The sequence below is a fragment of the Phasianus colchicus genome, chromosome 6 (assembly GCF_987193195.1).
Source record: "Phasianus colchicus chromosome 6, bPhaCol1.hap1.1, whole genome shotgun sequence".
In the NCBI taxonomy this organism is placed as follows: domain Eukaryota; kingdom Metazoa; phylum Chordata; class Aves; order Galliformes; family Phasianidae; genus Phasianus; species Phasianus colchicus.
This window is the reverse complement of record NC_143441.1, coordinates 26,448,599-26,470,704: the sequence shown is the minus strand read 5'-3', so window position 1 is coordinate 26,470,704 and position 22,106 is coordinate 26,448,599. Positions and strand designations below refer to the sequence as shown.

At 35.9% G+C, this 22,106-nt stretch overlaps 1 long non-coding RNA gene across 5 annotated transcripts in view; it reads right to left on the bottom strand.

The window, feature by feature from the left end:
* Window positions 1–606: 606 nt before the first annotated feature.
* Window positions 607–22,106, bottom strand: part of LOC149917504 (uncharacterized) — a 58,694-nt gene continuing 37,194 nt past the window's right edge. For 3 of the 5 annotated variants that reach the window (XR_016467500.1, XR_016467499.1, XR_016467501.1), the window contains one exon: window positions 607–1,291. This is a non-coding gene — a long non-coding RNA (uncharacterized LOC149917504). Of the gene's footprint in view, window positions 1,292–16,674; window positions 16,936–22,106 lie in introns of those variants that run through there. The other 2 variants (XR_016467497.1, XR_016467498.1) reach the window with 1 other exon arrangement.

Sequence of the window (22,106 nt, the reverse complement as noted above, 5' to 3'; positions counted from 1 at the left end):
TTTGTTATACCCAGGTAGCTTGATTTAGACAAATTTTTCCCATGTTACCCAGGAAGTTCTAGGGAAAAGGCTGTTACACATTGATTATTTTATAATCTCGGATTTAGAGGGTTTTACTTAGTTTTATTAATAACATATTTGAAGCCAAAATGTTGTATTTATCAAATTTTCATGAAAATCAGACAGACCACATCACATACACTAAGTTTCATTTCCCCTCCCTTTAAAAAAAAATAAAGTATTAAAAGTATTGTTTTTATAGCTTACAATAATTTCATGTAGAAATGTACATGCATTGGACTAGCCCCTGTGAATGGACTGCCTTGCAATGCTATACTTCACAGTATCCAGCACTATATCCAACTGAGGGAGATACATTTACTCCTTAAGACGCAGCCACCACCTATGTTCTTTCCTGGATTGAACCACCTTCATTTTCATTTTCACTCCTCTCTTTTTATCCCCACCCCTAGGCCTTGAGACCTCATGTATCTCTGATATTTATTTCTGGAAATAGAACTGCCACAGTAGTTTCTGCAGGATTTTCAAGTCCAGGGAAAAAAATCTGGATTTAGACTATCGATGCTGCTCCAAAAATATGCCAGGTTTGTTTCTAATTTGCAGAAACACAGAAGGGAAGTTGGGGAGAGTTGGCCCTTTGTTCATTTCTTGAGGTAGCAGCATTAGGCTAATGTAGTTTTCTGAATGGAGAATGATGTTCAGTCTCAAGATTGTTTTTCAAAGCCTTTTCAAGAATAAGGGAATGTAGGCATTGTCCTGCATATAATTGCTAAGAGAGGTAGATTAAATCTGGCTTTCTTCATTGTAATTTCTAGTCTACAACGCTGTCTATACTGCTCTTTTGAGGGAAAACTTAGAGATTTTTTGAAACCAGAAATTATGTTCTTCAGGCTCCATCTCCCATGAGGACTTGTACTATTTCTAACTAAAATATGTCTGTTTTCAATAGTTCTTTTTCAGAACTTGACACTTTTTAACTGGAAAAAAAATATTTTTCAGATCAATTCCATTTCCAGCCTCTAGTTACATAGGCATGCAGGATTTTATCTGGCCCTCGTCAGAAGCAGATTTGCTACCACAAATCCATGAGATGAATATTCAGTCTTCAAAGGCATATCAACTAAGTCAGCACTTGGCTCTCAGTATGTCCTGCTGTAGGTAGACTCTGATGCATCACACTCAGGTTTGAAGAGAAGAAAGCAGTGACTGTCCAGCTGCTGCTGGGAATTCCAGCAGCCCACCACCCACAGCAAGAAGGGACAATTTATGTCTGTTGGAAGAGAATTGGATTCTTTAAAAAATAATAATTAAAAATGGCCTTCTGGTATGAGTTCTATTAGCTGAACATTGTCTTCAGCAATGTTTATGTGAATGCGCAAGAGCAAGGCACAAAGCAATGATAAAATATATTTGGTCTACCCCTTTAGTCCTGGATTTTGAATCCATCCAGGTTTCATTTGGATTATGCAAAGCATCTGGACTTTTTCTATTACCACTGTTTGAATGACTGAACTGAAAGCAACATCATATTTTAATTCAAGGCTTATATCTTATTCTGATTCCATTTCTATTTTACATGTTCACATAATCTTTCCTTTCATGCCATTTAAAATTATGCCATATATTTGGGGATGAGGTGGATATAAAAAAATGCCTAGCCTTTACCTTTGTCTAAATGGATATTAGAGCCCAAACAAAAAAATATATACAGTTTTTCTCTTCCAGTAATCATAGAAGCATAATTTTTTTTTTTTTGAAGCATAGAAGTAATTTCAGAATTAATGTTAGAAGTGCATTTAAATGGCTATAATTATTTCAGTAAACATTTAAGGATTTTGCCTTATTAATAAAATCTAATGTAGACACTGTTTCAGAGAAAAACTACGCTCATATAAATCTAAAATTCAGGATACATTTAGAAATGTATAGCCAAATTTATTGCAGAGAAGCAATGTAAATAACCCCAGATAAAACGTAATGAATCTGGGAAATCAGAATGGTGGCTAAACTTTAATGTAATCTCATTTCGTTAAACTATGAAATCATACTCATTATCTCAACCCTGTTAATATTGCTATGTAGTGACACACATGAAGTAAACATGATTACAAGGAAAACCTAAAGGATTAAAAAAATAAGATCTTTTCCACTTCAGACTTCTCCCTGCCTGCTCCTAAATAAAATGCTTTCAAACTTTTCTGGGCATGTCAAAATTATGTAGATTATAAAGTATTGCTGTGATCCGTGGATATTTTATAAATTATAGTCCCAAATTTTGACCCAGTTTGCATGGCTATGCAGGATAGGAGGGAGAATAAAGGAATAAAACACTCCTTTATTACTAATACCCAGGGGAGATATAAGGGCGAATAAAAAGAATAACCACAACAGGGAATCTTGCACTGCATGACCTAGTTGCACCAGCATGTAAGAGCTCAGGCACTGAAAGGGAAAGCCGGGAAACTCATTGTATCTTTGAGTCACAATTTCTCTCTCCATTTACTTTAAGGCAATGCAAAAATATGCTTGCTTGGTTTTGTTCAGGACTCAAGAGCAGTCAAAACCTTGCAGCAATTATTTCTGTTGAAAGTGTTTGATTTCTATGAGTATTGTTTGTATTTTTCTGAAAGATTAATACTAGTGTATTATCCTTTATAATTAATATGAAGCTTTTGCTGGCTTCATGTCTTAAACAATCAAGCACAACATCTAAAATTCATTCTTTTCCATGTAGTAGTCAGAAGAGATTGGTTCCATTTTCTACTATGTCTTTCTATTTAATTGCAAACAGTACCAGTTTCAGCAGAGGCTTAGCTTTGCAAATGTACAAATTACTTCCATCATTTTAAAATGCAACAACCCCAAGCTAAAATGAAGATTTGTGACTGTGTGATATATCTGTTCATGTATAGAGCAGGGTATATTAACAAAAAATAATGATAATAAAAAAGTAGATTAGTAGTCATTATTGGCTACATAAAGAAGCAACAGTATTCCTGATACGTATAATACAACACTTATTTTAAGCAGAACACATAAGTAAATTTTTGATGCCTTTGAGTTGTGGCATATACCATAGAAAATAGTGAAAATGAGATCTGTTTTTTGTTTACCAAAAAAAAAAAAAAAAAAAATTTAAACAGCAGCTTTTTACCCCTCTAACCATAGCAGAAATCATACTGAGATCATTTTAATGATGATATTTAACCTTTAGGTTTTTTCTGTTATTTTTTCTAAGGTTCATATACTCTGTGTTCTGCAAACTGTTCTCTTCTTGGGGAATGTTCTGTGTCTGTGCTCTTTTCTATGTCACACATGCAGAGATTTAATCAAGAAATACTTAATGAAAACTAACTGTCACTAGTCATACTATTCAAAATCATAAGTAATGCTACGAGTGTTTTGGGGGGTTTTGTTTTCAGATGGTGAAAGGTCTTTCAGTTTGCCTGGAAGTTTCTTTTGTTTCAGTTGTCTGATTTCCCTAAGAAACACAGTTGTCCCTACATATTTCTGGTAGTTGATATAGGCGATATCACCAGTTCAGATTATATTTAATTCACTATCTAACAATACACCTAGCAATTAAAATTCACAGAATTAACTTCCATAGGGACAAAGTTGTACAAATTTGACATCATCCTCCATTCACTGTATTCATTTATTTCAAAAAATCATGAATGTCATGTCTTAGCACTAATGTCTTTCACTTGGACTCCTACTAGGAACAATTTTAAAACCTTCACAGGTTTTAGTGGGATTTTATACGTTTCAGTGTTTGTGGAAAGTACCCTATGCTTGCAGTGCTCAAGCATATTTTCTCATATGATGTTGCAGTCTCATGATTATTGCAATGGTTGCGCCAATCCTCTTGGGACTTCTAAATGAACTGTAAGGCATATTGTAGTGGTAAATAATAATGTAGTGACCACCATAAAACTACAATATTCCTCCAGGCAAAACACTAACTCAATCAAAGCAGAAAATATCTGATCCACATCCAAACTTCAGCTGTGATTCTGAATTTCTGGTTAGAAGATATAATATATTAATGCCCTACAACTTACACTGTGCTCACTTTAAAATTTATATTAAGTAGATTGTTACATTATGGTAATGTACTAAATTACCTAAAGCAAAGTAATACAATGATTAACTGACCATAAACCAATGTTTATGGTCAGTTTATAAAGTATTACAAAGATTAACATTATGCATTTTCATAACAGAAGAAAATTGCAGGATGAAATATCTATGGATTGACTTGGTGCTATTAAGAATAATAAAATAGTGGTATAACTCACAACAGCCTCAAGTTACAGCTTGCAAGTAAACTTTGTTTTAAATCATCTTTGAAAATGGCAGAGATATTCATCGTTTTAAAAAATGCCCAAAGCTTTCCAAGCATACAATAATAGTTTCCAGTATACATTTTCTAATATATTATGTATTACCTTTTATTTTCCCTTTGCTTATTCAACACATCATGTCAGATTCTGACCTGGCATGGATGTTCTAATATCAGAGGTATTTTACCACTGTATCTGAGATAAATTTGGGTCTTTTTTCATCATATTATTTGTATTAAAGAAAGCTGGAAAGAGTCAAAATTCAGTGCTTTATGAGTTAAATAAAATTAACAATGTATGGGTATAAGTGCTGTTCAACTGTTGTTCTAGAGTTTCATTTGTTCTATCTGTGAGTTCAACCCTATATATGTTAGATTTTTACTACAACCGGGACCAAAGCTGGGGAGAGTGAGGGAGAATGGGTTAAGGAATCAGATACAAGATGGGGCTGCAGGGAAGGATCTTAAAGTCTGTTTAAGAAAACATGGCTACTTGAGACTCATCTCAAATGTATGTATGTATATACTAATGCACACAGCTTAGGGAACAGCAATGCCTGTATGCAGTTACAGATTTATAGTGTCATAGAAATTACGGAGATGTGGAACACCATAAATATCTGCAATGGTTGGATACAGATTCTTCAGGGGAGATGAGGAGCAGCTCTGTGCTCTTCATAACAAATTGTTGTGGTTCTCCACCATTGGGTGGGAGAGGATGTAGGATCAAGATTAGGATGGAGGATAGAAAGGGGAATATTGCAGTGGATGTGTGCCACAGAACTCCTAAGGACACAGAAAAGATAGGTGAAGTTTTTAAGAAGATGGAAGAAATGCTCTTATTATAGGTTCTTCAGGAGATCAAAATTTGGACTCTCTGGAGTCCAAAGATGTGACTTGTGGAAGAGGATCAAACTTTGAAGGCATCCTCTTCAAATCACATGAATTATTCATCCTGACCTGAAAGAAAAGCAGGCATTAAAGAGAGAGAGACAGTATGCTTATAAAGACAATTCTTGAACTGAAATTTAAAAACAAACAAACAAACAAACAAACAAACAAAAAAAACAAACATGTGGAGGCATTCTGGAAGATAGCCACTGTCAAGCAGCTTCTAAAACTTTTGAGGGTTATGAAAGATCTCTGTCAGCCAGAAAAATTTGTCATGATTGAAAGAAAATCAGAATCAGCCTCACTTCAAATGATTCTCCCAAAGATCATTAGGGAAGCCATGAAGGATAAGAAGATGATTTGGAGAACTCAGCACTCATTTACAGATGAATAGACATGAACCTCCTTGAAACTCAAAGACAAAGTCAAACTCATGTGCCTGAGATGCAGTATCAATGAAGTCTGAGAGCCAGCTGGCTATAAAAGCCAGTTTGCACCAGCAGACCTGGGTGGTTCTAGTAGATGATACCTTGAATACAAATGTGTTGGACACCTTGCAGAGTACAAGGCTCTCTACAGAACGGTCTGTACTGACGAGTATTGCCAGAAGCTAAAGGGAAATGATTAATCCCACTGCACAGCAGAGTATTGCCCTTATGACGTCATGTCCACAGACCAGTTTTGGACTCCCTAATGCAAAAGATTAGAGAGAATCTAGAGGAAGCTGCTGAGGGCTGGAATCCCTGACATATGAGGAAAAGCTGAGGAAAACTGGGTTTGATAAACCTGAATCCTATGGCAACTGTTTGAGCATACCGTTGCCAAAAGGGGAGTCACAGAAAATACAGAGATGATACTTCACAAGGGTGCACAGTGAAAGGAAAGGAGCCATAGGCAGAAGAGAAATTGCAACTGGAGTTAAGGAAAACAACAACAAGAACAAACAACAACAACAACAACAACAACAAACAACAACACTAACAACAAAACCCAAACAACAACAACAAAAAAACAACAACATAAAGAGCACTGGAACAAGTTGTCCAAGCTGTGGGAAATGTCCTTGGAGACTTTTCAAAACTTGGTTGGACAAGCCCCTGGGCAACATGATCCAATTTGAGATTAACCCTGATCCAAGCAGAAGGCTGGACCAGATGGCCTCCAAAACTCCCTATAACCTAAATTTTTATATGATCTTGTGATTTTCCTTCTGTGTTCTCTCAGTCTTAAAAATGCAGTTGGCTAACACTGCATTAATATTCCAGTATTATGCAGTTTAGAACCAGAAGTAATATTCACAGTACTTCAATATAAAACCCTAACTTTTAGAGAACCTTTCAAAACTCAAAAAATTGACATTAATTCTCCTCTCTTTCTTTTTATTTCTAACTATAGGTTTGCAGTATGCTGAACTGAAACCAGCTCTCTTCTACAGACTTTTCTGTGCAACTATGAGATCTAGAAATGCACTTCATTTTTCAATAAAAGCAAAGTACCACAGGATCAGGGACTTTCAGTAAAGTATCAGCTATCACAATGCAAATGATATATTTGCTAGAACTGGTAAATAAAATGTTTTATATTTTTGATGGCTTTTATTTTCACTCTTTTTAGTCTTGGTTGTAAAGATTAAAGATTAAATAAATTATAGCTGCTATAATATTTACCTTTCACTATAATTATCTTTTCTGCTGTATATTGTTTTCAAATAAGTTTGCCGTACATGTATTTGATAATTTTTACAGCAATTCCGCTTGTTCACAATGAATAAAGCATTTTAAACATTATGTAAGTATCAGAGACATCTAGAATATAATGTTTGAAGTTGGAATGTACTTTCCTGAATTTCTTTAGCAGAAAAGATCTTTTTTTATTTAGGAGAGTTACTACAGTCATAAAAATAAAGAGCTAAAACAATAGCATTGCTTCCAACTGTTCTGTGAATAAAGAGATTTTGTGAGAGGATCATCAGAATATTTTAAAAAATCTTAATACATAGATGTATGACAAGATGGCATTAAAACAACTCTTGAAAACATTAGAAGCAATGACATTATGGTCTTGAGAAAATTTAGGTATACGAGTTTTGGGGATTGAATTATAACTGTTAACAGTAAGGATCTTTTTTTAAAAAAAATATATATAACTTGATTCCTCTTATGTACACAGAAACAGGATTGTACCCAGACTAAAAAAGTAATATCACATTTAGATAAGTTCTTCCAAAGGAGGCAATGTTCCCACCTATACATTTGATGTAGTCATTCATGAGACTACACCAAGCAAAATAAGAGAGGATCAATACTCAAGTATTTACAATCCCACCAGTAAAAAGCCATAAAACAGTCACAATTGTGGTTATATAGAACATTTTGTGTAACAGCCCCTATTTTTCTGTGATAGTTGATCATGAAGGTCATGAAAGTACCTAATAATCACTCATTAACTTGACAGTGTAGGGTAAAGGTTGCCCATCTGGTCAAATTTCTGCCTTTTCCTGCCTATTTTCTATTTGGTTTTGATACCAGTGAGAAATCATTCTAAGCAGTTCCTTGATTTTAAACTTTAAGGAAAAAAATGAAGCCCTCAAAACGTGCAAGGTATCAAGATGCTACAAATCAGTGGATCAAGCTGTCTGATTCAGAGAAAAAAGTAGTCCCCAGAAGCGTGAATCATGGTGGATATTTCAAGCAGGGTTCATTTCATGTAAGTTTACTGTCATCTAAAGCAGCTGGTGCAATTCTGGCTATAAGCTATCAGAACAGTAGTGTGCAGATGGTGATTCATCTCCTTCTAGCTGAGGTGCCTAGCATCATTCTTTAAGGTTATTTCATTGGGGTTGCTCATTACCATTGTAAATCCTCACTTCTAGGGCTGTCATAATTGTTAGTATAGTAATGTTATGAACAGATCAGGCAACTGACCCAGGCTGAAATTATCTTGGCAAATGACTAAAACAGATTGGTTCCCTGATGTAGTCCACAGTTACATACAGTAACATGAAAGAGAAGATGTCAAAATCTGAAAATAAGAAGCTGGAGAGTGGTAGAAGGTGGGACTGCCCTTCTTAACGATACAAGTTTGGGTGGTTTCATTCTTGTGAAACTATCATCTAAAACAGTGTAAGTAGGTCTCTCTCTGTAGGTGCTCATTTTCCACTGTGACTACAAAAGAACTCTATACATGTAGCTTAAGAGTTACAGAACTAAAACTGAGCGAACAATCAAAAGGACCTTTACTGAATAAGTTCTCATTGAAAAGCTGAGAGCATAAGTAGATGCTTTTGTTTGCCCCATGTAAATCACAAACATGGTAACTTAAAGACAACTTGAAACTGCTGCATTTATTACTACAGTTGACTCCTAAACATCAAAATATTATACTGTATTTATATACACATTTGAAAATAGCATATGTGTTATTTATTCATTAGGGACTAATATATGAACAGCATCACCTGGTGACAACTGTCTAAAAAAATCTCTCAGTAGTTTTGTCTGGCAGCATGACTCTCTTTCTACTTACACTAGTACTAGCAGGAAGGAATAGAAGATGTGCTAGGCAGCTGAGACATTTCAGATATTTTTACCCAAACTTCTCTGTCTAACCATGATTTTCCCAAGAGATACTTGGGAATGCTTATTCATCAATGCAATTAATAGTATTCTCCAGCTTTTCCCAGTAGCAGACTAATTTCCATATCATTCCCTCCAAATCCTCTATTTTGATATATAATCGCTAAAATAACTGTCACAAATGCTTATGATGAACCATTTCATATTGCGTGCTTGATGATTAAGTTGTAGGATAAATTTGTCCCTGAAAGAATTAAAGCAAAATCTTCACATAATGCAAGCAAAGAAACACGGCAGCCTTAAGCGAACACTGGAATACAGAGAGAATAAAGCTAAGTTTTTGAAGATCGTGCTAAGGTCTGAGTTTCACATATTTTCTTAGTGCTCAGAAGAAAAACTTTCTCTAGCTAATACTTGTTCTGCAGAAGGTCTTTAGAAAAGAATATGATGCATTACAGCCACTTCAGTGGCCACATATAACTGCTTGAAAAATAGCTACAAAGATGACAGAGCTGTACTCTTCTATCAAATGAACTATCAAGGAAAAATGACCACAGAATGCAACTTGAAAGATTAAGCTGTGAAAACAGTATGTACAGGAGGCAATGGAACAGCGCGCAGTCCAACAGACCTGTATAATCTCTGTCCTAGGTGTTCCCAAACCTCTTGCAAACTTTTTGACAGGACATTTAGATCAGAATGCTTTCAGAAGTCCATTTCAATCCGAATGTGATTTTCACAGGCATTGCCTGGGTTTTAGGTTAATATTTTACATTTCATGTTCTCTGTGAGGCAAAACCTCAGCAAGTAGCATATGGAACCATGGAGTACAATAACCACATAACCACATAGTAGGCAAAACTCATCTGATGACAATGGCATGCCAGCGAGTTTTGCCTGGAATACTTTAATTTATACAGTATTAACATTTACACAGAATTTATGGGTGGAAGAGTAGTTTTCCAGAGGTACCTTCCTAACACCAGGTTACAAGGCCACACTGAATCATTAACAGGTTAATTGTTCATTGCAAATATCCTTGAATTCATATTTTTCACTGGATTATCTCAGATACAGTTTTCCTTAGCTAATTCTCAGAAACGTCCATTCTCATCTCCTTTTCCAAAAAAGGAAGTGGATATTTATCACAGTTGAGATACATTTTACTAATTTACTAATACAGTAAGCTTTGATGAGATTTCAGTCCAGGAAGAGACCAGAGAGTACAAGAGAGAAGTTGATGGCATATCTCATCTTTCCTTGCACCATACCCTTGGAAGCAGATTTTAGCCCATGCTAACGTAATTACCAAATGAAAACTTAATTCCTGATCCCAACAGTTGAGGGTTGTACCAAAGATTCTCACTCTCCCTACAAATATATATATCTAAATAAACAAACTTTAGCTCCCTTGTTGCATACAAGGTAAAGGAGGAAAGCAATTTCTGCATTAAAAAAAAAAAGAAAAAAAGAAAAAGCTGAGAAGGCTGGTGTGTGACAGGCAAAAAACTATGCACTGTCTCTTCATCTCTTCTCTTCCCTCTAATCCAAAGGAGGAGCAATGATACCAAGCCTTCTCCTGTATCCTCTACACAAACTTGTATACTCTCATATGCTGTGGGATTTTTGTACTGGTGTTTTCTCATGATTTTCATGGCAGCCTGATATTCAGTTATTTTCATATCTTTGTGACAAATATTCATCACCTGTGACATTTTGGAGACCTACATGAGAGCAAATGGACTGGGTGGATGGAGTAAGCCTAATTGCATAGAGTGGAACAAACGCAGTTCAGAGTAGCAAAGTTAAGCCAGGTATAGAGGCCAATAGAGAACAGGAACTGACAAAAGATTCCATTGGCCCAGCTAACTTGAGATGAAGGGCTGCACATGACTGCATACAGTGGAACAAATTTCATTACAAACCTTGAGATTAACATTTTTAAAAGAAGGGAGTCAAGTTCACAAAGATAATTTGGTTACTTCAAAAACACATCCATGATGTCTGACTTTTTGTGGTGCCAGTCTATCTATCCTTTAAAATTCCAGCCTTCTATAAAATAATTGTCCAGGTTCACTCAAGTGTTTACTGTATTTGACTAGAACATTTAATTAGACAGATTAATGACTGACTCTATTCTAACAGTTTCAACATTCAAAAATTTCTCTCTGAGGCTACTAGAAATAGTAACAGTATAAGAAAAGACTTTATTTTATTTTGGATGTACTGAAGGAATCAGTAATGATTTTGAAAGACAAGTCTGCAATCAGCCACTCCTTGTTGATTTTTGAGAAGAAAAAAATAGGACAGTGAAACTTAAATATGATACATTAATGTACTTGTATCATTATACTTGGAGTGCTTTTGTTGCTCCAAAAGTAATGCCTCCTATTTATTTCCTTGGAAACTGTAATAGATACAGAGAACAACACTATCCTATAGAGAAAATTCTCACTACAAAACAGTATTTTTGAACACAGGCACTACCATTAGCTGTGCGTTTTTGCCAGCAATGACCTACAGCCTGCATGTCACACTCAAAAAAATCTGTACCAGCAGAAGTGTCCCACTGTCACTACCGCTGAAATGCACCACCCACTGCCTTACTGTGCTCACATCCACTGTTCAGTCCCCATAAGTACCAGCAAGTTTCAATTAATGTCAGTGGGTGCCATTTTTTCTCATGGAGGAACTCAATGCCATAGCTTTGCATCATACACACTTCCGTGTCAGACACCATTTTATTAGATTACCCTCTGCTGACATTTTTGCAAAGCTAACTGCAAAGGGACCAATCCTAAATGAATCTCAACTTTTATGGACGGACATCATGACTGATCTATGAAAAGAAAGCAGACACAAGCTAGGACATAGAAATCCCTGAGAAATGAGATTTAAAGATTGCTCTTATCCTAGAACTGTAATTCATAACCAGATCTGTCATCTCTGTTAATGTTATGTCATGCGTGGCTCCTACAGGAAGATGGTAATACAACAGGTATCATTAACCATTCATAACCCACATCTGGAGGTTAGTAGATTTTTTTGTATCTCTAGCAATAATATTGGCCAGAATTGCCCTTCTACATGGAAAACAGTCTTTGAGTATGGAGGATACTCTGTCTCAGGAAAAAAAAGTCAAGAACAGTTTCAGAGAAGAGGATGTTTGATGGAAATGAACTAAGAAGGGTTTCTTTCTACAAATTTCCTTTTCTACAGATGTCTAGCTCCATACTGATCAGCCTCCATTTTCACCTGTATAGAAACTAACCCGGTATAAAACCAAGGTCCCCAAGAGAATAACTGGAATGGGTTGAAATGCTCTGAAAGAGATAATGATGGTACACTATATAAATGATAATATCTGAAGGATGGAGCACTGATATGAACACTGATTTTCTGTGTCTGATGGTCAGATTCTGTCTTAGGGATTCTCAGAGATGTGTGTTCATTTCATGTCTTAACATTTTACAATTTGTTCTCTTTGTTCTTTATCTGTTTTCTTACATATTTTCCTGGTCTTCTATTAAAAGGATTTAAGGAATTAAAAAAATATTTACTTGTTGTTATTCACTGTGAATGGTACCTCGTTCAAGACGTCCAGGAGAAGATGAAACACAGTACAGTTTTTGCTTGAGAGCTGCTTCTTGCTTTCTGAAGGTTTTGGGAGACAAAAATGTAAACTGAAAAGCAGCTATTAATGGTAGAAAACTTATGTTGTCAACTGCTGACTCTGGAAAGAAAGCATTGCTAGCAAGCCTAATGTATTTACAGATCTGAATCATTCATGCTGAACTGAGGTATCAGCAAAGTAATTGAAGGAACTCTGGCAAAGCTGCTAAATACTACATAGCAAATGAAAGATATGAGATATGCAACAGTAATAAAAATTATATAAATATATAAATATATATTTTTTAAAAAAATATTTTAATATATTCACGTACTTTATTCTCCAAGTCTTTAAGTTCATCCTCACTGCATTATATTTGTACTAGAGAAAGTGCATATAAGGCTGAATTCTTCTGGTAGAAAACATGGCTGTGACATTATGAAGTTTTGATGGCAAAGGACAACTCATGATAACTGCACACAAAAGATAGTGGACTTTAAGCTAGAGGCAATTAACAAATGGTATCACCATCACTTTGTGTTCACAGAGAGAAGGATGCAAAAGTTGTTCCGAGAAGCACAAGAGAAAAAACTGATACAGGCAATGCTGTGCATTGCCCTCCATTAAGGTAAGCATGTAGGAATTTTTCTTAGTGACATAAAAAGTAGTTGACGAGGGATCAACCACTGAAAGATTGACATTTCTTCAGAAAATTGAAATTCACTCCTTGGACCACTATTTACTGCTGTGTCAGCTGTGACAGTCAGGAACAGGAACAAAAGCCACAAAAGACAAGGGTGACTCCTACAGTGAAATCACTTGCAGGTGTCTTCCTCTTTATTACTCAAGTAAGAAGGTCACTGAATAATCCACTGATCTCTCTCTTTCCAATAGAATATGTGAATGATGTCATCACTCAGTTTGCATACTGCATATAAAACCATTCTTATGGGTCAGTTTAGTACAAACAGCAAATTATCATAACTATCCTCCAAAGAAACAAAGATCTATGCCCCAAAAACATACTTTCATCCATTCTTTGGGCACACAGGCACTTCAATAATGCATGTGCATTGCACACACTTCTTTCCCTAAATGCAGCAGCTGGAATTGAACCATCTTTGCAGGTAAAGATGATGTTTTATTTTTTATTTTTTTACCCTAAAGGACAATATGTAATGTAAATTTTCAGTTTTCATTAAACTAAGCTTTTAGCTATGAATAAAAGTAAAGCAGTGAAATTCTACAGAGAAACATTTCAGCTAAATGCCATCCTTAGTGTTTTGCAGCTATATTAAGCTTGGATAGGACTACAGTAATTATGCTTCTCCCCAGCTGTTTTAATAGTAAATTCACCAGGATGATGTACTTTTTTTCCCCTGTTCTCAGTCCCATGTCCCTAAGAAGCTAAAATGCTGGTATATCTTAATTGAAAATATAAAAGGATCAAAATTAATAGATTTAAGAAAAAATGGGATGATATTCAGAAATAAAAGCTAAAGCTGAATATAAGGAACAAGAGAACTAGAATTCCCAGATATGAAATTAGAATAACCTCTAGAGATGTTGTCACCTTGGTGACTTAACATAGGTAGCTCAAATACTAGAAAACAAGAAATTCCTTAGTGAACAGATTAGGAAAGTTGGGCGTATTTCTTTCTATCCCAAACTTGTATATTCGTGCATGCCTTTGTTTAACTTATTTCTAAGCCCCTGTTGCTGTTTATGTTAACAAGAATATAGATGGTCTAGCAAGTAGGATTCTACTTGTTTCCATTGAACAAATAAACCCCAATTACATAATAAATAAGCATAACCTATTCAACATGAGAGATTTATGAAGAGAACCTGTCTTTCTAATGCTGTAAATAACACTAATGTATTTTTCTTTACTTTTTTAGATTTTTTATATACTTATTTGCTTAATGCTTTGAGACATCTCTGTGCCGATGGGGAAACTAACCTGCAAGCTTCCACCAGTGATCAAAATGATACTGACATAAATTGAACATATTTTTAAAACAGAAAGAATGGACATATCTAATGCTAAAATAAATCTGCAAACAAATTAACTATTACATACATAAAGATTTTCCTGTGCTTATTTTGAACATATTGTTCAATGGGGATCTATCCTGGTCAAAACACACACCATAATTTTCCGCTTTTTCAGTATTGCATCAATCTAATTTACATACTTGCTGACTTCTATTGCAGGGCTAATGGAGGGCAACTTCTGGAGCAAGTGGAACTCCCATTCAATGTCACAGTGAATCTGTGACACATCAGCTCATCCATGAGAATACTTAGTGCTAATCCCTTCAGCTCACATGAAGGGAAAGGGGGAGACAAATTAATTTAAATATTTTCTGGATACTGCCCTCCTACTTGTGCCTACAGGCAAATTCATGTTGGGCCTTCTGTGTTACAGCAGTCCAGAGTCCACTGCCCTCTATGGGTTCCAAGTAAAGATAAGGGCTGGTATCACTATTCAGGCTTGTTGAAAAGAATCCAGCCAGTTTTGATTTACTTCAAGGCTTTCAAAAAGCATGTTAAAATTTGCCTGCTGAATGTTTAGCTTCTTTTCCCATTGAAAAGCAGAAGCTGTAATCATAAATAATGGTACCTTTATCTATTAGTGGCCTTACTAGCAGTTATACAGAACACTTAATAATAAAATAGCATTTCAGGCTGTAAATACTAAATCAAGATGCAAACAGATTATCTTATATTTTAACATAAATTGCAGATACAATACCACCTAAAATTCATGCTGAGATTTAAGATGATTCCCAGATACTTAAATTCCAAGATATAATTTAATATGGGTTTAGCTAAAGTACTAATGCTTAATTGCTCCTTACAAAGCTCTTTCAACAGAAGACTTGATTATGCTTAAACCAGGACAGAATGATATTAAAATCATGCTGCAGAGTAAAATAAATTCGACCTATCGCTGATGCAGTTCCATAAAGAATGGCACCATTTTCATGGAGAGCCATTTATTTATATTTTGCACAAACTTGATAGCTATTGAAAGAGTCTGCAAGGAAATAAGCTCTCAGAAAAAGTAGCTGATAAACTGAAAGCTTCCAAATTTGTTTAATCAATGTATTTCTTTTGCAATCAGATGATGTGAAATTGAGCTACCTTCACTATCTGTTAATACAGATAGTCCCTCTTAACAAAAACTTCATAACATTCAGCTGTACTCTGGTGTATACAAGTTGGAACAAGACAGTCATCACACCCAGCAAAAACAAGAGCCTGAAGGGATCTTGGGAGTTATCTGGGTGCTTCCTGCTCTTTAGGAGTGGGAAGCACTTGTACATAGATCTTTTGCAACTAAGTATTATCTCACTTCCACCGTATCCCCAGGAAAGCTATATGGGCTTTACTATCCTTGACGGAAACTTAAAAAAAAAGCTGTCTAAGCTAAGCTTAGAAAATTAAACCTACCTCTTGTCCTATCCTCCCTATAAATAGATTATTTTCTTGAGTTAATTTAAAAGCTTTTATCCTGGTTCCCATCTATCCAGACTTCCCCAGACTCAGCTAGGTCCAGTTGTTCCTGCTCCGGGAGGGGGACTGGACTAGATGATCTTTTGAGGTCCCTTCCAATCCCTGATATTCTGTGATTCTATGAACAGCTCAACTTTTTTATCCTTTTGCCCCTCACATTTCAGAAACTGGTTTAGACTCATTTTGACTCCCTCTCATTTCAATCCTCTTATCTAGAACTGTACACAGGTAAAGAAAAATCTCTGTCAGCTCTAACTACAACAGTTTGCTTCACGTATTCTTTATTTTTGTGGGACAGCTCATCACACCACCTAGTGTAATATTTTCCTTTATTCAACTGTTGGCCAATGCTCAGTTTACTGTTTCCTGATAATTTTCTGAACAGATCCTGGACAAATTCACTAACCTCTGTTTAAATAGTTGACTATTCTTGCCTGAGTGCAATACACTGCATATATTCCTGATTAATTTCTTCTGTTTTGCTTTCACAAATTGCTTCCTGTCAAGATTGCTTTACTCCCTAACCCTGGACTTCAGCATAGTTATTGCTACATATTATGTTGTGATAAGCAAAGGTCAAAAGCAGGTTCTGGTCCTTTATCTAGCCCATTAATAAAAACACTACCCACAGTCACAAGCAAGAGACCTTTGAAGAACCAACTCTTCACACATATTTTCACAGCCTTTTAAGCTAATGTTGTCAGTATATTTTTCACTATTTTACAACTCTTCTCTAGAAATAGAATCATGACCATGCTCTTTTGAGTAAATATAAAATAATGACTAACATAAAAGTGTCAAAAACTTTACCAAAGTTATCTGCTGCTCTTTCTTACTTGCATAGTCCATAATCACAATGGAGAATATATGAATTGCTTATACCACAAGTTGATTAGAATTTTTCAGAGACTCATTCAGCACTTCTTTTTCTTGTATCATACTGAATTCACAGCTTGAGAGAGAAGATCCTTCACAGAAAAGAGATTAAAGTCAGTTATTTTCACCACTAAACTGGAGACAGAGTAATACTTTTGATATTGCCAAAACCTGGCCCAATCATCACGATATTTCATTAGTCATCCAAAATCTACTGAAATATCTTCTAGCATGCTGCTGTAGCATTACTTGCAATATTTATTTAGAATTGATGCAACCACTAAATTATTTCATTACTAACCACTGGGAAACAAAGTAAAAAACTGAAATCTTGATCAACATCCATATGCTAAATAAGAGTCCAAATGACATAAATAGTCCACAGAGAAAGATTTTACTCAGAGTAGGCTCTGCAAGAGCAACCATAAGTTGTTTTCCCAGAATACCCTGAGCCCAAGTGTACCTGAGGTAAAGCCATAAAGATGAACCTCAATATACTCAATCTGAGAACGACATCAAAGTCAAGGAAAGAGTTTCTTCTTAAGTAAGGCAATCTGAGTAAAAACAATGAATGAGGAAATCACATGCCTGTGAAAGCAATTTGGCAGAAGGGCTAGCCCTCTACTATATAGTACTTCAGATGAAAAAAAGGAAGATGCTACTAGCTGCTTTCTTTGTCATATGTTTGAATTAAAACCTTGGTGCCACTCATTTAATATTTGCCAGGAGCACTGACTGAGTAATCCTTCCCCTGTAATTTCTTGGCCTAAATTTGCCTCTTTTTCTTCTCATGGAATATCCATCAGCAGATCATGATTTTCTAGTTTAAATGTACTCAACAAATATATCTGAATTTTACTGACTGCAAATATTTGAAATTCAAGCTGCATCACTTAGTTGGGATTGGTAAATCAGGTCATGCTGTTTGTCCTTTCTGACTGAATGAGTGTGAGAAACACTCTTGTACAAACACTTGTGTGCTCCCTCTCAAAATCATTCTTCTATAAATGCTCATGCAAACAGAATTTACATCATTGCTTTTTGTAAACTTTTCTGCTAAACGTAAAATTCAATTGATTGTTCTGTCATAGAAAAGTGAATATGAATGGGCTCTGTGATGATGGGGGAAGATAATTCATTTAAGAGCTTTAATGATTATTTGTAGACATTTTTTTGTGTTATTCAGGCAGCGTTTGTTTATAGACAAAAATGAATTAGGTAAAACTGCCTGCAACCCACATCACATTCTTACAATGACAGAAAAGTATCAAACTAAGGAACACATAAACAGTAAATGTATCCACTGTTCCAAGAGGGGACTGGTGAGTCCTACAGCAAATTTGGCAAAAGCAGAAAAATATAAAAATTCAGCTCCTCTATTGTGCACTATTTATCAAAAACTGCACTTTAACAAGCCAGGAACAAGCTCCAATCTACAGTTTTTGTTTTCTTTCCACAGAGCAACAGGATTCTGGTTAAGGGGGTTCCTTGTGGACTGTAATTGCTATGCTGTTTGCAAATGTTGATATAATTTGGAAATGTAAAATTATTCTCACATGACGGTTCCGTGGATTCTGCTAGTCCACAGTTGAACAGTTAACAAGTAAAAAGAATATTCCCAAATATGGTCATTTATTTTTACAGGGGTTTAATTATTCTAAACATAAACATATATTTTCTCTCTAAGAATTTTGATAGTTCAGAGAAACAAATAGATTTCTTGTGAGAGCAATAAGGAAGAAAGGACTGATTATATACAGATAGTAAATAGCATCATGGAAAAGCTCATAAATAAATAAAATGAGTATGAACACGCACAGGGCAGCTGTCCTAGTTCCCAGCTTCTATATGTTTCTTCCATACAGGCTCCTCTTTCTCTCTCCTCATTTAGGTCAGTTCTTTCCCTTTCCTTTAATCAACCATCTAACAAATAGGCAATCCTTGCCAAGACCACAAGTAAGCACAGGCTAGCTTGTGCCACTCCACTTTTTGGGTTCCATTCAACTGTTTCCCAGGTTACACACTGTGTTTCTTCAGGCCTGGTCCCTGCCTAGGGACCAGCAATTGCAGAGTTATTTAGTTAATCAGTATGTGTGTATATAAGGAGGAACCTTACTGCTCTTTCTTATAGACACAGGGGCAGACAGCCACTCCAGTAATTGTACTGGGGACATAAAACTCATATAGGATGTGTACTTTTCAAGATGACATCTATAAGAAACAGTCAGTTTGCTCTACAGAGTTGCTGGCCTGATAGACTTCAAAGGAAAACACTACAAAACAAGTTGTCAGGCAGATGAACTCAATGATCTTTTTAGGTCCCTTCTGACTGAACTATCCTATCCCTATCCCTATCCCGCACTGAGGTTACTTATTTTGGCATCTTTCACACTGAATTCTATAGGGAAAAAAATATTCCAGAACAGAATTCCATACTTTTATTTTTTTTATTTTTTTTAAGGAAAAAAATATTTGTGCCATCCCTTAGAAACACCACCCATCTCTGATTTGTTAATACCATTCATGCTCTGCATATTTTAAGCTACCTATCTAAATACAGACCATTGCACAACCTTCAAGTGTTTTTATTAAGATCCTTGCTACTTAGCTATTGACACCTACTATGTTTCAAAACCACTCCATTGTAAATCTTAGTTTCAGAATCGTCATCACAGATATTGAACAAAAGCAACCTTACTCAACATGGAAGCTGTTATTTTAGTTTAAATATTTAATTGAGTGCTTTCCCAAACAAGGGCTCTGAAGAGCATGTAAATTAATTAAAATAATTAATTAAAATAATATTTTTGTACACTATCTTAATAGCACAGCTTTACTCTGAGGGGAGGGGGGGGGAGGGGGAAGGAGAAATCATATATTTCTGTCTGTAATGTAAAAAATTATGCATGTAAATGCAGATAAAAACACAGAAAGTCACAATGGAAACATTTTTTTAAATCTCTGGCTTTCACATGGTTTTGCATAATGATAGGACTAATATAACATAACAAATCTTAAACTGTTTTCACAAGGAGTGGAAAAAAGATGTGTAGAAGTATGCTCTGTCTTGCTTCCTTCTGTTCACAATGTATCTAAATACAACAAATGGTGTTCTTGCTCTTTCTGTCTGTTTCTCAATCTGTTTGGAAAGTAGCCATCATTCTGCAGCCAACCATAATATTTGACACTTCCTGACATCATGAAAGCCACCATCTGTCTATCATTGAAACCCTGTACTTTTTAAAGACTGCTTGGCCTGATCTTTAACGAAGCTTCACTGTGAATGCACAGATCAGTTTAGATAGAATACTGGGGAAGTCTGACAAAAGGAATCTGTATAAAATCACATTTTAGTTTGATTCAGTTACAAAACAAAAGGAAATATCAAGACCTCCTTGCAGACAGTGAAGAAAAAGTTTGGTTCTCTTTCAATTAGACTGAGATCCAAATTCATCGTGAAAAGTTTGGAGGATGAGACTGAATTCAAAAAATAAAGAAAAAGAAAGGGAAAAAAAAAAAAAAAGAGATGAAACCCAAATTGTGTGAATTATTTTTCCTTCCCTAACCTAACTAATATTTTGAAAGATAAATATTGATAAGTTTCCAATATAGCTGTAAGGCATATAAAAGACAAAATATGCTCTTCATTGGAAATTACTATTAGATCTCATATTTAGAGACTATAACTACATTAAAATATGCAGAAAAAGCCTTTTTTAAATGCTTTTAACTTGTTATATACATTTTCAAAACTCTTAAAGACCCTCTTGAAGATGGGGAAATCTTGGTCTATTTTGTTACTATAACCTAGGAAGAAAGCATAAGATTGTTAGTTCAAATTGTAACTTAGCATGGGAATGTATTCCCTATGATATTTTAAGTCATGTGTTGTTACTACGATTTTTTGCACAAAGCAGTGACTCAAGCTGTAAAAGCTCTGTTTGGTTTGCTTAGAACAAATATGGTTGCAAACCTTCAGAAACTGACTCAGAAAATCATGACCTTTGATTACTCCATACTCCATTTCATTTATCTACAAATTAATTCAAGTGTCTCCTCACAGCTGCAGAGGCAGAATGCTTCTTGCAGCCTTCGAGTCTGCTACACTCCTACCAAGGTACAGCTCCAAGAGACATATAAATTCATGGAGAGAGTCAGGACCTTCATCCGCTTTGGCTACTACCTCTTCTTTCCTCCTCCTTCATCAGGCTGCCCCCTCCACCAGTGCTGAGAATGGAGATAAGAACTTCCCGTGCTTTTGTCAGCATGGCACTTATGAACATGTCTGGCCCTTCATCAGAAAATTCAGGTCAGGAGAAAGCCCCATGCACCGGCTGTGCTGCCGGCTGTAGAGTCCAAGCATAATATGACTCACAACAAGCTTTTCAGGGTTACAGTGAAGAGGCAGTATTCATCAGGCCAGGAAACTGCTTGAGGTCTCAGAAAGAGCTTCTAGAAAAGAGCTGTGCTTCCCTGCTCACTGCTAATAACTGGAAAATACTGCTGCTGAAGAGGCAACTAAGGGGTGTGAAGGCATAAAAGAAAAATGTCTGTCTTATTGACAATAGATGGCAATAATAATAATCATCATCATCACTTTGGTAACTATCCCAGAGCTAGTGAAAACCATTCCTAAAGCAAAAATTGAAGGTGCGTATCTGCCTTTTGTGGTAAGAACAAATAAAGGGTCCCACAGCCTGAATATCTATCTAGTTCCCATACTCAGTCCCATGCCTCCTACTTTGTGCACTGTTCCATCATGCACTGCAGTGCCTAGATGTACCTCTGTTTCCTGTCATATGCATGCAGCCTATTTTTCCTGCTCTCCTGTCATACCTTCCCTAACCACAGCTGCAGTATTCTGTCTGCAGGAGAGCAGCTGTTAGATATGCCTTCAGGACAGAAACAGGCAACAGGAAACAGGATCTAGGAAATTATTTTTATCAATTTCAGGTGGAAAATATAGACTTTTCAGTATTCAGGAGCCAATTTATGTATGGTATGCTGAAAGCTCTGAGCCTCCTCAGATTCACAGACACGAAGCCATTTGTATCTGGGGCAGGTTTTGCCTGAGATTCTCTGTTGCTTGCCTGTTGCTCTCTGTCCACATTTCTTACTGTGTTCTGACAGCAGAGACCCATTAGCTTGTCCAACACCATGCCAACTCTTGGTAGCAGAGCAAGGTGCTGCCAAGGTCAGTCTTTTCAAGTCTGATTACCACATCACTATTTCCCACTGAGTCTTCCTCTTAACATGAGTCTTC